Consider the following 21,089-nt stretch of genomic DNA (forward strand, 5'->3'; position numbering starts at 1 on the left):
AACCTCTCTGCACTTCCATTTCCTTACCTGCAAAATGTGTAACAAGAGCTCCCATCTCAGTGGATTGTTGTGAGGATTGGATGAGATCATGTCAGTAAAGTAATTAGCACTGTAGCTGGCACAGGCTCACTGCCTGATACATAGTAATTCTTACTACTAGGTGTTAAGGACCTAAGTAATACTGTTCCTCTGTTTTATCCTGGGGAGAAGGGTACATGAAAGGGGCTAGTGAACAAGTTAAGGGAGAAAATAGCCTTCTCTGATCCCTCGGCTGATTAACAAAGGTAATCAGAGGCTTCTCTAGTAAAGTGTAGGCTCATATCGTTCAGTTCAAATATTTTTTAAGTCTCCCTAGTTATTTCTTCTGTTACCAATGGGTTATTTAGTAGCTATGTTGTTAAACTCCAAATGGTTGAGGATTTCCAGATATCTTCAGTTATTAATTTCTATTTTAATTCTGTTGTGATCAGAGACGGTGAATGTTCAATGTGTACGTTAAAAGAATGTGTATTCTGCTGTTTTGGGAAATATGTTCTAGAAAATGTAATGAGTCAAATGGGGTGATAGTGTTCTTCATGTTTTCTATAACTGGTTTTTGGTAACTTGTTCATGTTTTCTATTGCTATTGTTTTTCTATTTACTTTGTCTATCAATTATTGAAATAGGACTTTGTGGAAAATTCTAGCTATATGTGAATTCCTTTAATTGTCCTTTGCACTTAGTTTTTGTTTCATGTGTTTTAAAGCTTGTTATTAACTGCACATCCGTCTGGAATTGTTACATCTTGCTGAATTAACTTGTCTATATTATGAAATACCCATCTTTATTATTGTAATACTCATGGTCCTGAAATCTATTTTGTCTGATATTAATATTGTCACTCCAGCTTTCTTATAGTCAGTGTGCGATGTATCTCTTTCTACCTTTTTACTTTTAACCAGCTTGTCTTCATATATTTAAACTTTTTTTTGTAGAAAGTATTAAGTTGAATGTTGCCTTTTTATCCATTACGATAATATCTACCTTTTAATCAGGATGTTATGACTATTTACATTTAATATAATTACACTGATTACATTTAATATAATTAAATCAATTAATATAATATACTATAACATAATATAGTTAGGTGTAACTCTACAATCTTACTCCTTTTTTTTTTCTGCCTGACTCATCTGTTCTTTGTTCCTTTACGTCTTCTTTTCCTGACCTCTTTTGGAGTAAGCAATTATTTCTTAGGATTCTATTTTATCTCCACTATTACCTTACTAGCTATAATTCTGTTTTATGTTTTAGTGGTTGCTATAGGGCTTGTAATACGTATTTTTAACTTACCACAACCCACCTTCAAATAATATTAGCACTTCAAGCATAGTATAAAAACTTTAGATCAATGTATTTCCATTTTCCTCCTTGGGTCCTTCATATCAACGCTGTACATTTTAGATTCCTATTTATTGCAAAATCCACAATATGTCATTATTAACTTTGCTTAGAACAGGCCATTTTAATTTAAATACAGTAAAAATCAGAAAAAATCTTTTATATTTACCCACCTATCTACCATTTTCAGAACTCTTCATTCCTTAGGTAAGCCTGAGTTTCTGTCTGGTTCCTTTTCCTTCTGCCTGAAGGTATTCTTTTTAACATTTATTATAGTGAAAAATCTGCTGGCAGTTACTTCTCTCAGCTTTTTAAAATCTGAAAATGTCTTTATTTTATCTTTGTTTTTAAGAGATATTTTTTCCACAGGCTTTAGGATTCTAGGTTTGCCGTTTTTTGTTTTCTTTCAGCAACTTAGAAATGCCTTCCCATTGCCTTCTGGCTTGCATTATTTCTGAAGAGAAGTCATCAGTATTTTTAAAAATCTTTGTGCCTCTGTATGTATGTCTGTTTTTTTTTTTTTTTGAGACAGGGTGTTGCTCTGTCGCTCAGGCTGGAGTGCAGTGACGCAATCTCATTGCTCTGTCGCTCAGGCTGGAGTGCAGTGACACAATCTCAGCTCACTGCAACCTGTGCCTCCTGGGTTCAAGCAATTCTCCTGCCTCAGCCACACCCAGCTAATTTTTGTATTTTTAGTAGAGATGGGGTTTCACTATGTTGTCCAGGCTGGTCTGGAACTCCAGACCTCAGGTGATCCGCCTGCCTTGGCCTCCCAAAGTTCTGGGATTACAGGTGTGAGCCACTGTATAATACATCTTTTAAGATTTTTTCTTTTTCACTGGTTTTCTGCAATTTAATTAGGATATGGCTTGATGTAGTTTTATCTTTATTATGTCTCATGGCTTGTTGAGCTCTCAGATTTGTGAGCTTATAGTTTTCATCAAATTTGAAATATATTTGGCTATTATTTCTTCAATACTTTTTCTGCTTTCCCTTCTGGAACTCTAATTACAAGTATGTTAAACAGCTTGATAGTGTCTAATAGGTCACTAAGACTTGGTTTATTTTTTTTTCCTCTCTGTGCTTTGGTTTGGAAAATTTTCTATTACTATGTTTTTAAGTGCATTGACCTTTTATTTTACAATGTCTCATCTGCTGTCAATCACATAAAATCATAATCATTTCATTTCAGATATAGTATATTCCTACTCCACAGAGTATCATTTGGTTCTTAGGATGAGGAGGTGTCCCAGGATCATCATCATAGATTAGTGGAATTCCTGCTTATAAATGCCAATATATTCATAAGAAAAAGACTGTTGAATCCTGCCAATCCATAGCACAATGGCTTTTGTACTCCAGGGGAAACCGGTAATAGTAGCAAATACCTTTTATTTTTCCTTAAACAATTTAACCAAGGGAGTCAGGTACATTAAAGAACTCTGGAGAGTCAATCAGGTTTGTGTGTGTGCCACAATTTCTTGAGGTGGAGAAGCTGAGCTTTTTTCCTACACACCAGAATGGAAGAAGTCATAGGACAGTAAGAATGATTAATAATGCCCTTAGACTTCGGTGCTTATACGACTCTAGCCAAGTCACTTCAATATGTCTGAGCACCAGTTTTCTTATCTGTCAATTGGTGATAGTAATGCGTGTCCCAATTGCCAAGGAAGGATGTTATGTAAGTTATGGAAGACAATGAAGGTGAAAAATTTTTGTGAACTTCAAAGTGCCACACAAATGAAAGGTGCTATTGTTTGTGCTTCTGTTCTGGCACAATCATCTGGACCTTTCTCTGGCAGAAGCCAGAGCCCCTCCTTCTTACTTGCTCTCTCTTTCTCTCTCTTTGTTTCAGGCTCCAGGGAGTTGGGCTACTTCTGAGGACATCCACTAGGCATGTTTGTAGCAGCTTTTTTGGCAAGGGCCCCAAACTGTAAACAACCCAAGTGTTCATCAACAGATAAATGGATCAACAAATCGTGGTACATCAATATAATGGAATACCACTCAGCAATAAGAATGAATTAGTTACTGATACACATGACAACACAGGTGAATACAAAAATAATTATGCTAGTGAAAGAAGCTAGATGCTGCCCCCACCAAAGAACAAACTCTCATTTATATCAAATTCTAGAAACTGCAAACTAACCTATAGTGACAGAAAGCAGATCAGTGTTGCCTTGGGCTGGGTTGTGGGGGGCAGGCAAGGGCAGGAAATAATTTTTTAAGTTAACAAACTTATATTATGGGAATAAAAAGTTTTGCTGGAGACTTCAGTTTGGGCTGGTTAAGTTAACAGCTCCTTAAAGATACACTTTTTCCTCAAAGCTCTTCCTAAATGCTTTTACTTAATTAAGTAGCCAGTATGAAACAAGGAGCAAATGAACTCATATTCCTCTCCATGTTAACAAAGGCAAAACTCCCAAAATGTTGAACAAGTCTATGAATATATGGTGCTTGATTGGTCCTATTTCTTCAAGGCAGAAGCCACTAGAATATGAGTTTATAGAAGGCAGGGATAGTATCTTTATGATTCTAGCACCTAATGTAGGTTTTGGCTCATAGGAAGAGTCCAGCAAAGGCTTTGGAAGAAAGAAAAATCAGGAGGGAGGGAAAAATAAGGGTGGAGAACAGGAAAGGACCTCTTTAGTGTCTGTGCAGGAAGGATGTATTCAGTTAATGACAGATCAGTGTACAGGACCAGCTTCACGTACTGGAGGCAGTGCGGGCAAGGAAGGAAAGGTCCCACTGTGTGGACTTCTCCATCCTTACAAAGTGAGAATTAGAACTCTTGCAGCCGGGCGCGGTGGCTCACTCCTGTAATCCCAGCACTTGGGGAGGCCCAGGCGGACACATCACGAGGTAAAGAGATCGAGACCATCCTGGCCAACATGGTGAAACCCCATCTCTACTAAAAATACAAAAATTAGCTGGGTGTGGTGGCGCATGCCTGTAGTCCCAGCTACTCGGGAGGCTGAGGCAGGAGAATTGCTTGAACCCAGGAGGCGGGTGTTGCAGTGAGCCGAGATTGCGCTACTGCATTCCAGCCTGGACGACAGAGCAAGACTGTCTAAAGACAACAACAACAACAGCAACACAAACAAACAAACAAAAAAGAATTCTTGCTGGACTTCCCTTTCACCAGGACAAGGGCTTTTGGCTGAGGCTGCATCCACGTAGGCAGGAGCCAGGCTGGGAATGGAGTCCAGAAAGAGTCACCGATGCAGCCTGTAGTGGAAATATTTTATTTTAATTTTATTTATTTATTTATTTTATTATACTTTAAGTTCTAGGGTACACGTGCACAATGTGCAGGTTTGTTACATATGTATACATGTGCCATGTTGGTGTGCTGCCCCTATTATTTTATTTTTTTGAGATGGAGTTTTGCTCTTGTCACCCAGGCTGGAGTGCAATGGTGCAATCTTGGCTCACTGCAACCTCCGCCTCCCGGGTTCAAGTGATTCTCTTGCCTCAGCCTCCTGAGTAGCTGGGATTATAGGCACCTGCCACCACACCCAGCTAATTTTTGTATTTTTAGTAGAGATGGGGTTTCACCACGTTGGCCAGGCTGGTCTTGAATTCCTGACCTCAGGTAATCCTCCTGCCTCGGCCTCCCAAAGTGCTGGGATTACAGGTGTGAGCCACCGCGCCCGGCCTTGTAGCGGAAAGATTTTAAATGAAGAATATGAGCTGAAATCTTGACTGACAGCCCTGATTCAGCCAAGTGTGAGCAAATACCAAACCCAGTCCAGAAGCTGGATGTGAAACCCGAGGGCAACCTACAATCAGGAGTCAGAAGGGGCCAGGATTGGGAGTCAGAAGGGGCCAGGGTTTGGAGGCAGAAGAGGCCAGGATTGGGAGGCAGAAGGGGCCAGGATTGGGAGGCAGAAGGGGTCAGGATTGGCATGCGCCAAAGATGAGCGGGGAGTGTCGAAACAGCGGAGGAGGCGGTCATTACTCTGATTTGTTCTGGTGCCCTCCTGGGTGGCTGCCCTAAAGGCATAGCCAGAGCTGACTACCTCACTGGTTACTCACTACATAAAGGAGTGAGGAGAATATGAAGCGTTTTAAAATAGTTTGGACTTATCAACCTGTTAGAAAAAAATGAGTATTTATGCATATTCTAAGGGCTTCTTTCCTCAACACTAGTTTGAAGATTATGTCATTCAGTTTTGGTAGGTTGCCTGGGTTCGACGTGAATAACATGACCAAATTGCTGCTTGTTCTAGTTCATATCTCCTTCTCCCATGTGACTCTAAAGGCTTTCAGAAAAAATAGCACATGGCCGGGCGCGGTGGCTCACGCTTGTAATCACAGCACTTTGGGAGGCCGAGACGGGTGCATCACAAGGTCAGGAGTTCGAGACCAGCCTGACCAACACAGTGAAACCCCATCTCTACTAAAAATACAAAAATTAGCTGGGCTTGGTGGCGGGTGCCTGTAGTCCCAGCTACTCGGGAGGCTGAGGCAGGAGAATCGCTTGAACCCGGGAGGTTGAGGTGGCAGTGAGCTGAGATTGCACCACTGCACTCCAGCCTGAGTGACAGAGCTAGACTCCATCTCCCAAAAAATAAAAGGAAAGAAAAAGAAAAAATAGCACATTCCCATTGTAGGGCCTGTTTTCCATTTCATTATTTGGTTGCACTGCCTCTCCTATACTTACGTGTCTTCAAGTTCCATACTTTCTCTAATAATCCTTGACACTACGGCATAGCTACTCAGGTTTACAAGGTTCAATGATAGGAACTGAGCAGAAATATGGATATTTTGTTTTTCTAGAGATGCACTAAACATACAACTGTGAGGCCACGTTTTCCTTTATGACAGCTCTCGACTTACACTTCTCACCCATCTTCTTAACCTTTCACATTATTTCCTGAAGCCATTTCATCTTCCTGCTAAAAGGCCAACCTAAAAATAAGTAATCACACTGAAAAGGATCCAGATGGAAACAGAAAAACACGGACACACTCATTCAGGACGTGAAACATTTTCTATATTTGTCAGTAGACTTAAGTTTCCTTCTCATCTTCATTTCCATCTCATCACAGAGGCGTATTAGAAATCTTTTGACCCATTGAAACCAAGTTCATTCTATGTGGCTTTTGATTTCAGGTGATACTAGTGGATTTTATCTTGAAATAAATATGATTAATTTCTATTTTTTATTTAGTCAAACCAAGAATTCAGATTATTGTGTGTGTTCCTAAGAGGCATACTAGTTGTTCATTTCAATCAACTGGAAAAAGGATACATTGAGCTCAAGAACTTGGCAGATTCCCTAATTTCTTTTGCTATATTAATGTGGAAGACCTTCTAAGGCAGGTCTTTACCTGCTTGGACACAGACCATCAGGACACAAGAGTCATAAAACCAGGTGAATGCAGCAAATTATAAGCAAAGCCAGAAATACAAAATATCAGACTAATCAGACTCTCTAACGAATTACTATTTTTTAAAATTCTTTTTAAATTATCTTTTTAGAAGAACAACACACACATACACTTATATCAGAGGAAATTTAGTAAGTTCCTTGTTTTCAAGGGAGCTTCTGATATAAGTCCACATTTGTTTATAATGCTCATATCTTCCTTATATAGATATCTTCCTTATATAGTCCTGTTCAATGGCAACTGGCACTCAGAATAAGAAATTTGAGACACCACAAGATATGAAATTACCAAAGAAAAGAAAAACGTATCCTCATTATCAAGGCAATAAATCCTTCCATACTATATTAGAATATTTATCAGAATAAAGAGTTGAAACAAAAAGTGTTTACTGAATAACTGTCTCTTAGCCAAGAGAGGTCTCCCCTAGGCACCATGATGAATATTTATGAACTTATATTGAAGAATTATAAATTTTAGGACCAAGTTAATAATCTAAGTCACTGAGGTCTATAAATTATCCCCCACAATTGAAAAAAAATTATTCCCTAAATTGTGGTGCTTTAGAAAATGGCCTAAAAGTGAGACTTTTAGGCCTATTGACCACTGTCAATAGGTTTAATTTCACATGAATTATTATTATTATTATTATTATTTTGAGATGGAGTCTCACTCTATCACCCAGGCTGGAGTGTGGTGGCGGATCTTGGCTCACTGCAGCCTCTATCTCCCAGGTTCAAGTGATTCTCCTGCCTCGGCCTCCCGAGTAGTTGGGATTACAGACGCCCGCCACCACACCTGTCTAATTTTTGTATTTTTAGTAGAGATGGGGTGTCACCATGTTGGCCAGGCTGGTCTCGAACTCCTGATCTCAAGTGATCCGCCCGCCTCGGCCTCCCAAAGTGCTGGGATTATGGGTGTGAGCCACTACACCTGGCCTAATTCCACATGAATTATCAGCCACAATTCGCTTATCTTGCGGGCTCCAAAAATGTTTTTAAATTTTAAAGTACAGGTTCAGGCTGGGCAAGGTGCTGACACCTGTAATCCTAGCACTCTGGGAAGCTGAGGCAGGCAGATCACCTGAGGTCAGGAGTTTGAGACCATCCTGGCCATCATGGGGAAACCCCGTCTGTACTAAAAATACAAAAATTAGCCGGGCATGGTGGTGCATGTCTGTAGTCCCAGCTACTCAGGAGGCTGAGGCGGCAGAATCGCTTGAACCCAGGAGGCGGAGGTTGCAGTGAGCCAAGATCTACCACTGCACTCCAGCCTGGGCGACAGAGCAAGACTCTGTCTCAACAAAAAAACAAACAAAGTACAGGGTACAGGTTCTGCAAAGGCAACCAAATGGTTGTTGTGCACTTCCTCCAGAAGATGCACATCCTCCAGGAGATGTTGAGCCACAAACCAAAACCAAGAGTGTGCCCCTTTAAGTACTTTGAAGGTGACAAAAGTACAACCACTCTATTCTCCTTATTCACATGTCCAGATTCCATCATGTACGTCTTACTCAGACACAGCTGGAACCAGAGCTGGATGTGACCTCTCCCTTTTTTTGAGCTCTGAGCTGTGCAAGCACTGCCATGTGACTCCTGCACAGCTGTTCATTCCCTGGTCAGGGTCTGCCCCTTTCTCTGGTGAACTGTATCGTATTCTACTCTGGAATGTAATATTTATCTACATTTTTTATCTCACCTACTAGATTATGAATTTTTGAATGCAAGGACCATGCCTGTTTTATCTTCTTTGAAGTAACACAGATGAAAACTCATTGTAAATTACGAAATACTTTCATGGGTCTAACTTTCTATTCTTTGTAAAATTATTTGCATTTATTAGCACCTAACACATTGCAGATGCCCAATAAAGATTTGTTGACTGACTGAATAAATAAACATCTCCAATTATTTCCCTCCTATCACCAGAATTCCACATGGTATCTAGTAGAGTTCAGCCCAGCAAATAGAAGGTCAGCTCTCTAAAGGACATTTGTTGGAATAGAGCCCAGAAGGCTGGCCTGCCATCCTCAGTTCACCACCCATCAAACGCACATACTGCCACCGCCTCTTCCATTTCATACTCTAGTATTTGGTTGCACCCTGCAGCATCCTGGCAAGCTGTCCAGGAAAGCTTCCTCAGGGAAATGTGGATGCCTGACCCCACACTAAAAAGGTCTTTCAGGACTGGCTAGTGGAGGAGTTGCCACAAACTGTCCCCACCATTTGGATGTCCAAAAAGTAAGCATTAGCACAACTCTCCTCCCCTCGGTAACAAGGGGAACAAAAACCATGGAAACCGAAGTGAGCAGAGAATTAGGAGAATGGAGCAGGACGTTGGTTTTCACCTCGCTATGCCAAATGCACAGGAATAAACAACGGAGAAAGGTGTTCTGCTTTCAAAATGGAAACTTTGCAAGGCTTTCTCAACTGTATTTTTTTTTTTTTTTTTACCACCTGTAATCTGTCTTTGAACAGGCATGTTACCTTTAAAAAAAAAAAAAAAAAAAAAAAGGCAGCTGGGAGTGGTGGCTCACGCCTGTGATCCCAGCACTTTGGGAGGCCGAGGCAGGTGGATCACCTGAGGTCAGGAGTTCGAGATCAGCCTGGCCAACCTGGTGAAACCCCATCTCTACTAAAAATATAAAAATTACCTGGGCATGGTGGTGGGCGCCTGAAATCCCAGCTACTCGAGAGGCTGAGGCAGGAGAATTGCTTGAACCCAGGAGGCGGAGGCTGCAGTGAGCCGAGATCGTACCACTGCACTCCAGCCTGGGTGACAGAGTGAGACTCTGCTCAAAAACAAACAAACAAACAAAAAGCACAACCTTGTTTCAGTAACATATGTGGAAAAACTCTAAATAAATCACTTTCTCATTATGAAATACTTCTCCTGTTTTAAAAACCAAATTCAGGAATTTGACTTTAAGAAAGAAAAAAATGAAATTTCATTATGGCTGCTTTCTGCAGTGAATTAATATCTAGAGGCCCACTGGCCACCTGCTCATAGCCTGTCCTGCGTTCTTACCCAGTCACAGGTGAACTCAGAAGCACTTGGGTTTATGACATATTTGCAATGCTCCCTTTAGAACATTTACCAACTGCTGTATTTTTTTCCACAGAGTCTCACTATTTCATTATAAAGACTAGAAGAACAGGCCCTTGTTCTCAGGCAAGAAAACACAGAAGCTTCATTTGTTTATTATTTTTAACTACTACACATTTTCTGTGCTTTATAGCTTCTTCAGTGATTGTTTAATTGTGAATATATCGGCATGTGATTTGAGGTCAGCTGTTTGTTCCCTGGGTGGTACAGCCAATTCGTAATCTTGATAGGGAGAAATCTCATTAAAGTCCAAGCTGTAAATTCTAGGCTGCCAATGGATACTCTCCCTCTCTTCAAATTTTCTGTGTCTATCATGAAAAAAATTCTCAAACTGTTTACCTTTCCCTATTACTGAGAATATATTTTTAAAGGCATTATTCTCTTCTTCATTGCTTCATTTGCTATTACTCTTCCTCATTGCTCTCCTGCATTACTCTTCTTCATTACTTTGAAAAAGGCAGACAGGCAAACAAAAGAAAATGGTCTCTAATGCTGCCACCCAAAGATAATCACAATTAATATTTTGGTGCAGAGTCTTCCAGGCTGTTTGAGAGAGGTTTTTTGTTTGTTTGTTTGTTTTTGCTTTATTGGGTTTTTTTTGGTAATAAGCACCAAAAGAAACTGAAAATAAGTTTTGCCAGAGTTTTAAAGTGATGCCGTCTTCTAAAAAATTTTTTTTGCTAAGCTAAAACCACATAAAATAAGATTTTCTTTCATTTAATGTTTTCAGTTTGCCACCAGTATACATATAGCTAAAGTGGGCCATCAGTCTATGGGAAAGCAGGCAAATTTTTTGCTTTTTTGAGATGGAGTTTCACTCTTGTTGCCCAGGCTGGAGTGCAATGGTTCAATCTCGGCTCATTGCAACCTCTGCCTCCCGTGTTCAAGCGATTCTCCTGCCTCAGCCTCCTGAATAGCTGAGATTACAGGCATGCACCACCACACCTGGCTAATTTTGTATTTTTAGTAGAGAGGGGGTTTCTCCATGTTGGTCGGGCTGGTCTTGAACTCCTGACCTCAGGTGATCCACCCACCTCAGCCTTACAAAGAAAATGGGCATTTTCAAGAAAAATATGTGAACTTCTGCCGTTTCAAAGTCCGTTCCAAGAACGCTTTGACTGATTCCACTTGTCTCATTTCTGTACCTCCCAGATCATCCTCCACCCAACTCCAGCTCTTTTTTTTTTAATTTTAATTTTAATTTTTTTGAGATGGAGTCTCACTCTGTTGCCAGGTTGGAGTGCAATGGCATGATCTTGGCTCACTGCAACCTCCGCCTCCTGGGTTCAAGTGATTCTCCTGCCTCAGCCCCCACCTCGAGTAGCTGGGATTACAGGCATGTGCCACCACGCCCAGCTATTTTTTGTATTTTTAGTAGAGATGGGGTTTCAACATGTTGGCTGGGATGGTCTCGATCTCTTGACCTCATGATCCACCCGCCTCGGCCTCCCAAAGTGCTGAGATTACAGGCGTGAGCCACCGTACCTGGCCCTCCAGCTCTTCTCAAACCCTTACTCCAGGATCCCTTGTCTGCTCGTCTTGCTTACAATTTTGCTTCTGAGGGAAGACAGTAGAGTCAAAGGGATAAGATTGGAAGCAAATACACCCAAATATTAATAGGGGTCAACTCTGGTCAATTGAAACACAAGTGTTGGTTGTATTAGTTTCTGTATTCTTACAGATATTTTTAAAATTCTAGATATTAACAAAACAAAGCTAATAAAAGATATGGTCTCTGTGTTCCAGGAGCTCGGGTTCTGGTCATGTGTAATCAATTACAGTAAATTCAAGACTTGCAAACAGATCTTTCCTCTAGAGGGCTTTCTAACGAGGTTAGTAGAAGGTGCTAGACTCTAGTAGCCATAGGAACACAGAGCATGGAGTATACTCCCCCTCCACGTTTCCTTGGAGAATGTAGAGAGGCTTCTGCGAAGAGGCAAAGACTGACTTGAGGCTTGGAGGATGAGTAGTTTTCCATGGTTTCCAGTGCAGGTAGGAGTGTGCTGCAGAAAGCCCTGATACATGTAAATCAGACGGAGACCAAATCATATGCTTAGGGAAGAGAGACTATTTTCAGTATGGCTGGGGTTGTTCTGTGTCAGCAGATAAACTTGGAGAAGTGGTGAAGAGTCCCATGGGTCAAGCTACCCAATGGTTGATGAGAAACCAGTGAAATAAGGGAAGGCTATAATATGACTTTTGTGTTAGCAACATCCTTCAGGGGATGTTGTGGACTACAGAGGAGGAATGGAGGCAGAGAGACCGACTAGGAGGCTGCTGCCACGGTCGAGGTGAGAGATGATGATGGTCTGTAAGAGGGCAGTGGCAGAAAGCAAACGGGGACAGATGAAAAATCTTTGGAAGATAGACTCTAACCTGCAAGGAGACAAATTAGTTGTGGGGGTTGTGGGAAGGAAGAGGACAAAATAAAGAGCCACTGCTGGGTTTCTGACTTGAGTATTGGGTTGGATGGTGGGGCAAATTCACTGGGATTGGGAAGAGTAGAAATGGAGAGGAAACAAATGAGTAAAATTTGCAACATGCGGCTGGGTGCGGTGGCTCACGCCTGTAATCCCAGCACTTTGGAAAGCCGAGGCGGGCAGATCACGAGATCAGGAGTTCGAGACCAGCCTGACCAACATGGTGAAACCCTGTCTTTACTAAAAATACAAAAAAATTAGCTGGGTGTGGTGGCACATGCCTGTAATGCCAGCTACTCAGGAGGCTGAGGCAGGAGAATTGTTTGAACCTGGGAGGCAGAAGTTGCAGTGAGTCGAGATCATGCCACTGCACTCCAAAAATAAATAAATAAATAAATAATTTTCAACATGCTGATCTTGGGAAACCTGTGGTACATCTTGCTTGGAGTTGCCCAAGAGACCATGAAGCATAGAGATTGGAGTGAGCTGAAGAAAGTATTCTCTCTGAGCTAGAGGAAGACTCATCAAGCGGATGCCACCTTGGCTGAGGTCATTGAAGACGAGGTGTTGAAGATGTCCTGGGAAGACTGAGGGAGGGAGAAGAACAGAGGCTGGAGCTCTAACGGAGCTCAACATTTAAGGAAAAGGGAGGCTGTGAAAGAGACTGAGTGGGTGGTCCAAGGGGAGGGAGGATGATCAAGAGAGAGCCACGTCAGTCAGTGTTACATCTGCTAAAGAAGAAGATCATTTTAAGAAGGAAGGAACAGTCACTAGGTTAGAGCAAGCAGATAAGTCTAGTAAAACACGGTTGCTAGATATAATACAGCATGTCCAGTTAAATTTGCATTCAGATAGAAATGAATACTTTAAAAATATTGTTTAATTAACACTTTTTTTATTTTAATTTTTGTGGGTACATAGTAGGTGTATATCTTAATGAGGTACATGAGATGTTTTGACACAGGCCTGCACTGTGAAATGGTCACATCATGGAGAATGGGGTATCCATTCCCGCAAGCATTTATCCTTTGTGTTATAAACAATCCGGTTATGCTCTTTTAGTTATTTAAAAATGTACAATAGAGCTATTATGCCTATGGTCACCTCGTTGTGCTATCAAATAGTAGGTCTTATTCATTCTTTCTATTTTTTATACCCATTAACCATCCCCACCTTCCCCAAAATGAATACTTTTTAAGTATAAGTATGTATATTACTTTGACTTGCTAAGTATGGGAACCCTAGTAAGAGAAAGACTAAAATCTGCAGGTAGATATGGTAGTTAAAGCTAAGTCAGAGGACTGCAGGGAGCAGATGCAGGTGGGAACTGGGAGGTGATGCATGTCAATCAATCTTCCTGGAAACCAGGCTTTGAAGCAAAGGGGTAGGGGACAGGCTTAAGACAGGAAGAATTTTCTTTCTTTCTTCTTCTTTTTTTTTTTTTTTAATATACTTTAAGTTCTGGGATACATGTGCAGAACGTGCAGGTATGTTACATAGGTATACATGTGCCATGGTGGTTTGCTGCACCCATCAACTCGTCATCTACATTAGGTATTTCTCCTAATGCTATCCCTCCCCTTGCCCCCGACACCCCGACAAGTCCCATTGTGTGATATTCCCCTTTAAGACAGGGAGAATTTTCTGAAGGGGAGCAGACATTTCATATTGTCATTTTCTCCCCTCCCCGCCCACCACCAGCAGCCAGAAACCATGTGAGGTTTAAGACCATGTCTTAGTTATTTTTGTAATCAAAGCTCTGACCTGGCCAGGGCCTTCCTTTTGTGCATCAGGAACTCAAGACATGTTTACTAAATTAAATCCTTAGACTGGATTTCTCCAAGTCAATTGTAAATAACTGAGGTAATCAAGGAGGTGCATTACTTTTGTGTCTACCTGAAATTTATGATCCAACATATTTTGGGCACATCTAGTTTACATTGATGAGAATGATCTGTGGAATTGCGTCTGCTCTCTACGTCTACTTACCGGTGAAGTCAGAGTCTTTAATCCTAGAGGCCAGCGTCCCTTCTTCCACCTACCAGTGTATAGCAGAAGCAGCAGCAGCAGCAGCAGCAGGAGGAGCAGCAGCAGGAGCTAGGAATCTCTTAATTGCTTTGTGCTTGTCAAGATTATGCAACTTTCCAGGTGAGTAAAACAGATCCAAAAGGTCCGGCTGAGGGGGGAGAAAGAAAACCACCCTTGCACTAAACCAGCAGAGTAAGTTGTTTAAGACGGTTTTTGGGGCCTGCGGGAAACTTCAGCAGCCTTCAGCCTGATCTGACATTTGCTGCTCCACTTGGCTTACAAACTGCCTTTCTTCTTTTATGCAGCTAAATGAAATCTACTCACCCCAACGGAGGAATAAACCAACCGCAAAACAAACCTATTAAGGGGCTGCTCAAGGCTGCCTTAAGTGATCCAAAGCAGGGAACAAAGGCATGTGTGCTTTGAAAGAAAGATCTTCTGCATTTCTGCTCTGAAAACATTCTCAAGTCAACATTGGAGATACTTGCGGACTCTGCTTGCACGGAAGGAGGAAGTAGGAGCTGGTGCTGAAGTGAGGGGTCAAGGACTCCTGTTCAGGCTGTTAGAGAATGCAGACCCCAGCATTCTATACTTTGATTTGCTAAGTATGGAAACCCTAGTAAGATAAAGACTAGGGTCTTTCTTTTTTCTTCCACCATTAGACCCTGCCCCTGAAGCAGACCCTAGAGAAGATTAGAAGTCGATTCACTGGGGAGGTGACCCACAGCAGGGACCCGGTAGACCCTGGAGCGGGCAGGTTCTGTTGGTGAAAGAGGAAGGAGAAAAATGGTTAATTGGAAAAGCTTGGATTTTGAGGTTGGTTTAGACCTGGGTTCACATCTCAGATCCACCTACTCTAGTTCTGTAGTACTGGGGTGTCTAAAATGGTGCTTAAGAGCAAAGCTTTAGTGTTGGATGCATTTGGGTTTAATTCCTGCTGCTACAAGTGGACTCAGAGTAGTGTTTTTCAAGATACCTTCCTTTTTCTTTTCTTTTTTTTTTTTTTTGGAGACAGGGTCTCACTCTTTCGCCTAGGCTGGAGTGCAGTGGTGTGGTCTCGGCTCACTGAAACCTCCACCTCCCGGATTCAAGCAATTCTCCTGCCTCAACCTCCCAAGTAGCTCAGATTACAGGCACCCGCCACCACGCCTAGCTAATTTTTGCATTTTTTAATAGAGACGGGGTTTCACCATTTAGCCAGGCTGGTCTTGAACTCCTGACCTCAGAAGATCCACCAGCCTCGGCCTCCCAAAGTGCTGGGATTACAGGCGTGAGCCACCGCGCCCGGCCCCCAAGACACCTTCCTTATATATTTTCCTTGCACCCATTTTACCACTACGGCTCTAGGAAAGGGAAAATGATGAATGGCATCTCGGGAAGGAGGAGAATGTGGTATAGGAAACACCTCTGTAAACAGCGGAAGGGACAGGAACCCTTTCAACATCAAGGTGGCATGGAGAAGGGGTTTGCGGGGAGTGGGACGCAAGAGACAAGGGAAGGAGGAGGGCAAGTGGCCAGACACTTGTGGCCTGGCTCACTGGCCGGGCCGAACCCACAGGGAGAAGATTAGAAGTGAGTTCAGCGGGGGGAATTCCCAAGAGTAGTTTGTATCCCCTCCTGCTAAAGAAATCCTGGGAGGAGACTGCCCTGTGGACGGCCTCACAATGACCTGAGTGGCCTCGCGGAGAGAGAGCCGGCCTGAGGTGGGACTACACCTCGCCTCTGTGCTCCCCAGCCTGATCTGGAAGCCTCTGAGGGCTCACTGGGTAAAGCAGAAGGTCACTGAGAGGTCAGCTGAGGGCAGCAGGCCTGCCACAGGCCTCTATGGCAAGGGGGATGTGACCCACAGCAGATGCTGTGAAGATTGCCCGCACCAGAAGACACAGGTGGAGGCCCAGGTTGGCTGTACTAGGAAAAGCTGGGGCGGCACAGAACCAGCAGCAAGAAGAAGGGGAGAGGGGGTGAACACCAGGCCCTAGATGAGCCCAGGGCCAAGAGAACAGACATGTCCTCTGGCATGGACTTTAGCTGCAGGTTTGAACTGGGCCCTGGGAGCAGGTACACGCGGGACTTCTCCTAAGGTGGCGAGAACCCAGGGGATAGGACAAGGACTAGCCTTCCTGCGGGGAGGAGGGAAAGAGGAAAGCTCAGAGAAGGACAAACAGGCCTGGAAGGAAGTTTGAGCCTTGAATTATTGGAACACAGCACTCTTCAAAAGAAATAGACAATGGAAAAAACAAAAACAGAAACAGAAATTCTTTTACCTCCTTTCCCCCGCAAAAAACATGAGATCTTTGACTCGACAAGTTTTTGTTTGTTTCCTGCTCTTCAGTGGGATTTGGGATTCTAGAGGACAAAATGATCAGTTAAAGAAGACGAAGTACTCACCAATTATCCACATCTGATAGGCTGGGTATAAATTGACAGCCCTCACTCCATGAACTTTGTAAACTTGGGTTACCTACTTAATTTCTTCTAGCCTCAGCTTCTTCATCTACAAAATGAGAATCAGACTGCTTCATACGGGTTGTTGTGAGTATTAAATGAAATGACACGTGCCCAGCTCTCTGGGAACAGTGCCCAGCACGTAGCTGTGCCCATTAATGGTTGTGTAACATCATTACTTAGCTTCTACGAGCTTCATTTTCTTCCTCTGTAACTAGGAACTGCGATATCTATCTCACACAATAGGTATGCAGACAGTGTAACTAACTTCTCTTTCCCTTCTACTCCCTGTCTGAAGAGTACAGTTTCTCAGCATCTCCAAATATATTAATCTCCCTTCATTTATTCAGTCAATAGTATTTGCTGGGTTTCTGCTCTGTTCAGAATTTTCTCCTGAGGGTTTCCAGGATGATGCATGGGCAATGTTGATTCTTCTCAAAGAGCATTCTAGTCAGCTGGTGGAGAGATAGGGGCTGATATTCTTACTTCTTTATTATAGAAGGGAAAAATGATGAGACACACAGCAAAATCTCTGTGTTCACTTAGAAGTGGCAGCGTTTACTTCCAGTTAGAAGTCAGGGAGTGCTTCCCACATAACATGGCATTTGAACAGGGCCTTGCTGCCAGTATTGAGGGTAATGGGGAGACAGAAAGAGATGAACTGGGCCTCGAAAAATGAGAAATACTTGGCCATGTGGAGATTGGGCAGGGCAGTCTAGGCAAAGAATTGCACACACAATGGCAGAGTGTAGGGTGTGATTTGTCATAGATCAGAGAAGATAAGAGGTTAGGGGATAATAGTAACCTGAAGAGTTAGGTACAGGCCTGATATGATGGGTTCATGATGCTGCCAAGCTAACAGTCATCAACTTGTCACGTTTCTAATATTATTTTGTGAAAGGAAGGAGAAGGGAGGTGGAGCTAGAATTTATTGAGCCCCAGGTACATGCAAGCCCCTGCACTGAGACTACTGCTCTTTAGATAGTATGTCTATACCTCATGATTGTGCTGGGAAGTAGATATTTACAGAGGGGGAAACTGAGGTTCAGAAAGGTTAAGTAACTTACTCAAGCTCACACAGCTAGAAAGTAGTCCATCCAGAATCAAATCTGGGTTTGCCTGATCCAAAGCCAATGCTTTGAGGGCCTTCGTACTTACCTATTCCACCTGTTGCCTCGTGGAAACACCCCTCTTTCCAGCTCCTGTGTTTACGGAAGTTATGTGTCATGTTCTGTTACCGATCAATTAGCAGGAAGGGTGGCTTTACCCAATCCGAGGAATTGAGGCTCAGTGGGGTGCTCTTTTTGGTTCTAGAATTCAAGATCATGGAAAACTGCCAGAAGGAAATGGGTCTCCTCTCCCAAATGGTCCCATAACTAGTCTGGCCAGCTTTGGCCCTCCAAGAGGAGAATGCGGTCAGGGACCGTGACTCAGTTTAAGAAGGTTTCCGCTTACATGCGGAAAACCCCAAGATGCTGTCATCTGCTGTGCATTTGTGCTCCATTAAGCCCCAGGGGATTACATTTTGAGGTGCCTCTTAAGTCAGGATATAGGATGGACTAATGTTTATTATTTGTGATAGGGTGCCTAAGGGAGAAGGCTCAGAAATGCCTGTCTCCTTAGCTGGAAGTGACAAATGAGACCCGAGACATTTTGGTTTTTGCACCACAAAGCCTTTCTCTGGGGAATGGGAGACCAGATTGGAGCACATGAGCTTTGGAGAAGTCATGGATCCTTTCCTGAAACTGAGGCTCAGAGAGACATGCTGTCTTATCCAAGCTCATCAGATGGAAACAGGCAGCGTCAACATGGGAACCCAAGTATTATGGCTCCTGGCTTTCTTACTGAGCCGCACAAAGCAGAATACACTTACCTAATGGGAGCACTAAAAACTATTTACTCTTTTAATGGGCTACAATTGGTTTTACTAGAAACATCGATTTTTTTTTTTTTTTTTTTTTTTTTTGAGATGGAGTCTCGCTCTGTCGCCCAGGCTGGAGTGCAGTGGCGCGATCTTGGCTCACTGCAACCTCTACCTCCCAGGTTCAAACGATTCTTCTGCCTCAGCCTCCCCAGTAGCTGGGATTATAGGCACCCACCACCACGTCTGGCTAATTTTTGTATTTTTAGTAGAGATGGGGTTTCACCATACTGGTCAGGCTGGTCTCAAACTCCTGACCTTGTGATCTGCCTGCCTCAGCCTGCCGAAGTGCTGGGATTACAGGCGTGAGCCACCGCGCCCGGCAGAAACAATAGTAATATCATCTAGTCCAATTACCTCATTTATAGATGAGAACACTTAGGCTCAGAATAGGAAACTGACTTGCTTAAGGTCACAATAATTTTAGCAGTAGAGGCTGGTCTAGGTCACAGATCAGCTGCCTGTGGTCAGCACAGACAGCTCTTTCCACGAATGTTTAATATTAAGTTCCATTGACTGTGACATATATCTATATCTCTATCTACAGCTACATTTATATCTATATCTCCACACATGTTCTACTGACGATGACCGCCATCGCCATTGCCACGCCCATACACTCACGTGTGAACCGAGAGGTGATCAGTCACTTCCTTACCTTTATTTTTTAATTTTTTTTATTTTTGTTTTTCATTTCTGAGAGAGTCTCATTCTGCCACCCAGGCTGGAGTGCAGTGGTGCAATCTTGGCTCACCACAACCTCTGCCTCCTGGGTTCAAGTGATTCTCCTGCCTCAGCCTTCTGAGTAGCTGGGATTACAGGCACATGCCCCCACATCTGGCTAATTTTTGTATTTTTAGTAGAGACGGGGTTTCGCCATATTGGCCAGGCTGGTCTTGAACTCCTGACCTCAGGTGATCCACCTGCCTTGGCCTCCCAAAGTGCTAGGATTACAGGCATGAGCCACCATGCCAGCCCACTTCCTTACCTTTAAACTGGCATATCTTTCTAGTTTTATAAAGGGGATAAAAATGTCTCTTAATTTTAAAGCATTTAAAAGTAACCAGTGAAAGAAAATCCCCAGATATTTGCTACCTTTTTTTCTTTCTCTTTTTCACATCAGGCAGGTAATGTGCCGATGATGATGTCTACAAGGTTTGAGGGAGGCACCTCTCAAAACCGAATCATCACACTTACAAACTACAAAAGACTCTTTCTTGGTGCTTTTCTTGTTTGAAAGTACCTACATTTTGGGGCTCAAGGCTCAGAAAGTCAGGGCGGAGAGCTGGGTCCCATGCTCCATTCTGCTTTTCCCGAAGTGCCTCAGATGCTAGGCAGAGTCCCTGCACTCTCTGTGACAGGACTCTCCTCCGTGGCCAAAATTGGGCCTCCATTTTTTTCACCGCAGGAATACGCATGGCCTCATGGCCGTCTCCTGCCTGAGCAGCAGCAAAGCCTCCCCAGACTGCTCTGCCCTGTGGAAGAAAAGGCCTGGGTCCTACTCTTTTCCCAGTCTCCTTTTCTGGGAGGTGGCCATGACTTGCTCCCATTAACCTGGGCAGAGACTGTTTCCCATGTCTTCCTGCCTGAGTTACTTCATGGAGCCTCAGAGGAGGAGCCCTGGACTCTGCTCGCCTGGGATTACTGCTGTTCTGCCCACTGTTCTCCCAGAAGCTCCCTTCCCTGGATCTGACATGACTTTCTCTTCTGAGCCAGGCCCAGCAGGGAGGATGCGTCTGTGCTCTGCCCTGCATTCCTGCAGTGTCCCTTGGGTGTGGGTGGCTGGAAATGATTTGTGTAAGGCACTCAGCCAGCCTCCCTTTTAATCACTCCCATACTCACAGACAGAGGGAATCCCAGCCCCTCACCCAGCAGAGGGAAGGAACCTCCTTCATTTTGACAGGGTCTCCCTCCATGGTGGGGTAAGCGGTGATTCTGGTCTCCAGGAAAGATGCCGCCAAGAGCCTCTTTCTCTGAGGCCTAATTATGAAATCGCTATCTTCAGGAACCCCTCCTCCTTCCCTGGAGCTTCTGCAGGCAGACATTGCCCAGATAATGTTCAAACGTGCATTGACCCGGCAGGGCTTCCTGAGCACCACTCTGGTTGGGGAGGAGGACGGGATCAGCTGGGCCTGGAAGAATGGGCAGGGTTTGCTTAGGACATTTCGGGGAGGCAGATGGTGTAAGCTGGGGTTGGGGTGAGGAAGGGAGAGAGTTAGGGGCAGCTTGAGGGAAATAGGGGTGTTTGTTGGGGAAGAGTGAGTGATGACTGGTCAGAGTCCCAACAGCAAACAGAGGACACAATTCAAATGGGTTAGTTCCGGGATAGTTTATTTGCAAAGGTGTGATCATAGGGAAACCACAAAGAACAGTGCAGTTAACTGGTCTTAG

General features: G+C 43.4%; 1 pseudogene; it reads right to left on the bottom strand.

The window, feature by feature from the left end:
• Nucleotides 1-19,815: 19,815 nt before the first annotated feature.
• LOC112131280 (small nucleolar RNA U13) lies at nt 19,816-19,910 on the bottom strand (annotated as a pseudogene).
• Between the last annotated feature and the right edge of the window lie 1,179 nt (nt 19,911-21,089).

Source organism: Pongo abelii, chromosome 2 (assembly GCF_028885655.2).
Source record: "Pongo abelii isolate AG06213 chromosome 2, NHGRI_mPonAbe1-v2.0_pri, whole genome shotgun sequence".
Lineage (NCBI taxonomy): Eukaryota > Metazoa > Chordata > Mammalia > Primates > Hominidae > Pongo > Pongo abelii.